At 36.1% G+C, this 3,598-nt stretch overlaps 1 non-coding gene across 1 annotated transcript; it reads right to left on the reverse strand.

Annotated features, from left to right (window-relative positions):
• Nucleotides 1-3,089: 3,089 nt before the first annotated feature.
• LOC111814211 lies at nt 3,090-3,194 on the reverse strand. The gene has a single exon (XR_002819256.1). It is a non-coding gene; the product is annotated as a U6 spliceosomal RNA (small nuclear RNA).
• Nucleotides 3,195-3,598: the final 404 nt, after the last annotated feature.

Here is a 3,598-nt window from a genome sequence, read left to right on the forward strand (position 1 = left end):
CATGTACTGCTGGGGATTGAACTGTGGTCACCTGTGCATGCCTAAGCTTGCCTAAGTAGGAACTTTAGACTGCTGAGCTACTTCACTGGCCCCTCTTTCCATTTTCTGAAATCCTCTTTGATCTCTTTTTTCAGTGTACTCAAATTTTCCTTGAAAAGATATTTGACTTCTTTAGTTAGATGAATTCCAAGGTATTTCATTTTCCTCAGCGCTATTGTAAAAGGTATTGTTTATCTAATTTCCCTCTCAGTGTGTTATCTGTATAGAGGAATGCTATTGACTTTTGGGTACTGACTTTGTATCCTGTTATGGTACTGAATTTGTGTATTAGTTCTAGTAGCTTCTTTGTAGAGTTTTTTGGTTCTTCCAAGTAGAGCATCATGCCATCTGTAAACAATGATTGTTTAACTTCTTTCTCTATTCTTATTCTTTTTTTCCTCTCTCTTGTCTAATGACTCTAGCTAATGATTCCAGAACTACATTGAATAGGAGTGGGGATGGAGGACATCCTTATCTTGTACCTGATGTGAGAGTAAAAGATTTCAGTTTTTCCTCATTTAGAATTATGTTAGCCATTAGATTGTCATAGGTGGCTTTTGGCAGGTTGAGGTAGAGGCCATTTATTCCAATTTTCTGTAGGACTTTGGACATGAATGAGTGTTGGACCTTGTCAAAAGCTTTTCCTGCATCAACTGAGATGATCATCTGGTTTTTGGATTTCGCTGTATTGATATAGTGTATTACATTTATAGATTTGTGTATATTGAACCATCTTTGTATCCCTGGGGTGAATCCTACCTGGTAATGGTGTATAATCTTCTTGATGATTTGCTAAGATTTTATTGAGAACTTTTGCACCTATGATCATAAGGGAGATTGGCCTTTAGTTCTCTTTTTTAGTTGCATCTTTCCCTGGGTTTGCTATCAATATAATCTTTGCCTCCAGGAATTATTTTGTGGGAATTGTTTCCTTTTCAATTTCATGGAAGAATTTTAGCAGTATTGGAATTATATCTTCTGTAAATTTCTTGTAAAATTCAGCTGTGAATCCATCAGAATCTGGACTTTTCTTTGACAGTAGGTTTTATTTTTATTACATTTTGAATTTCATTGGCTGTTATTGGGTCATTGAGAGTTCTTGTATCTTGATTCATGTTTAGTAATTTGCAACATTCTAGGAATCTGTACATTTCTTCTGTGTCTTTGATTTTGTGAGAGTAAAGATTCTCAAAGTAGCTCATGAGATCTTCTGAATTTCCACAGGGTCTGTGGCAATTTCACCCTTTTCACTCTTTATTGCTTGAATTTGAGTTTCTCTTTCCTCTTTTTGGTGAGGTTAGCTAGGGGCTTATCAATTTTATTTAACCAGCTTTTTGATCCATTAATCCTTTGTATTGTTTTCTTTGTCTCAATTGTATTCATTTCTGCTCTAATCTTTATAATTTCCTTCCATCTTTGGACTTTGGGTTTGGTTTGCTCTTCCTTTTCTAGTTGTTGGAAGTGCAGCACTAGGGTTTTTATTTGTTCCCGTTCTGTTTTCCTAATGTGTGAGTTCAAAGCTATAAATTTCCCTCTAAGAACTACTTTCATTGCATCCCATAAATTCCAATAAGTTGTGCTTGAATGTTCATTGAATTGTGGATATTATTTAATTTCTTGTTTAATTTCATCTGTAACCCATTGGTCTGCCGAGGAGGATGTTGTTTAATTTCTATATATTTATGAGTTTTTTGTTGTTTCTTTTGTCATTTATTTCCAGTTTCATTGCACTGTGGTCAGATAATATGCATAGGAAAATTTCTGTTTTCTTGCATATACTTAAGCATAACTTATGGACTAGTACATGGTCTATTTTAGAAAATGTCCCATATGCAGCTGAAAAAAATGTGTACTGAGATGTGATTGGGTGAAACACTCCCTGTATGTCTGCTAAGTCCATTTGTTCCAAGTTCTTGTTTAGTTTTGCAAATTCTTTGCTAATTTTTTGTCTGCTTGACCTATTTTGGGGGGAGATAACAGTGTGTTAAGGTTTCATGTTAATATTGTGGTATTGGATATTAGAGGTTGCATGTCCATTAAGATCTTTCTTATACAGTTGGGTGCTCCCATGTTTGGTGTGTATATTTTTATGACTGTTACATCTTCCTATAGTATTTTTCCTCTAACCAGTATGTAGTGGCTTTATTTTTTTAATCATTCTTGGTTTGAAGTTCAAACTGTCTGCAAACAGGACTGCCACCCCTCCTTTTTTCTGAGGTGATGGATCATGTAGTATTGTTTCCCATCCTTTGACTTTCAGCCTATGAATTTCTTTATGAGTTAAGTGTGTTTCTTATGTACATCATATTGTTGGATATTGCTTCCCAATCCACTCTGCCAATCTATTTCTTTTAATTGGTGAATTGAGTCCATTTACATTCATGGTTATAATTGAGATGTATTGATTTATGATTCACATGTTATTTACATGCAGTTGTTTCCCCATTTTCTCCTGTGTTTAGTTGTTTGCCCTATTTGGTGGGTTCTTTCCATTCTCATTTGTGGAGTTGTGGTCATTTTGATCCCTCTTTCGAATATCTTTTAGTAATCTGTGTAGGTTGGCTTTGTCATCATGAAGTTCTTTCATTGTTCTTTGTCATGTAAATATTTCACTTTTCCATCAACCTCGACAGAGAACTTTGCAGGTTATAGCAGTCTGGGAATGTGTTTTCTTGGAGGACTTGACATACTTTGCTCCATGCTCTTCTTCACTTGGTGGTTTGTGAAGAGAAATATGCCATTATTCTGATGGGTTTTCCTTTAAATATGATCTGTTTCTTTACTCTAGCAGCTTTTAATATATTGTTCTTGTGCTGGATTTCTGGGATCTTGATTATTATATGTTTGGGTGTGTTTTTAATTGGGTTGATGTTATTTGGAGTTCTATAGCTTCAGTCAGATAGTTGCCCCATATTTGGGAAGTTTTCTGCTATTACTTCTGCCCATATTCTTTTTATATCATTTGTATTGACTCCTTCTTTCTCATTGATGCCTATTAGTCTCACATTGTTCATCTTTGCATCATCTTACAGATGCTGAATTATGTTTTTAAAAATATGGAAGGCTTCACGAATTTGCATGTCATCCTTGGGCAGGGGCCATGCTAATCTTCTCTGTGTCATTCCAATTTTAGTATATGTTGCCAAAGTGAGCACTAAAGAATGTATTTTTAATAAAGTCAGTTTCTATATTTTCAAAAACCTCATTTGTAATAATTCACAAAGTTGAACTTCATGACTAATAAATGTGAAGTTACTGATATCTTTATTTGACTTTTTCAGGTGTGTTAGCTTTACTCTTGTGCGGACACAGCATCTTCCACCCACAAGTGAGGGGAAGAGATCTTTAATTTGGCTCACATTTAAGAGTATCCAGTCCCTGGTCAGCTGGCGCCAAGCAGTCATGTCATGGTGGAGGGTCACGGTGGAGCACAGCAGCTCAGCTCGTGGTGGCCAAGAAATAGCATAAGGGAGCAACTGAAGAAAGGCAGGGGTGAAGGCTCCGGTGGAATCCCAAGGCCAGACACCGCCATAATCTCCCCAGCACAGCCAGAACTGTG

This window comes from Octodon degus, unplaced genomic scaffold (genome assembly GCF_000260255.1).
Source record: "Octodon degus isolate 3935 unplaced genomic scaffold, OctDeg1.0 scaffold00008, whole genome shotgun sequence".
NCBI lineage: Eukaryota > Metazoa > Chordata > Mammalia > Rodentia > Octodontidae > Octodon > Octodon degus.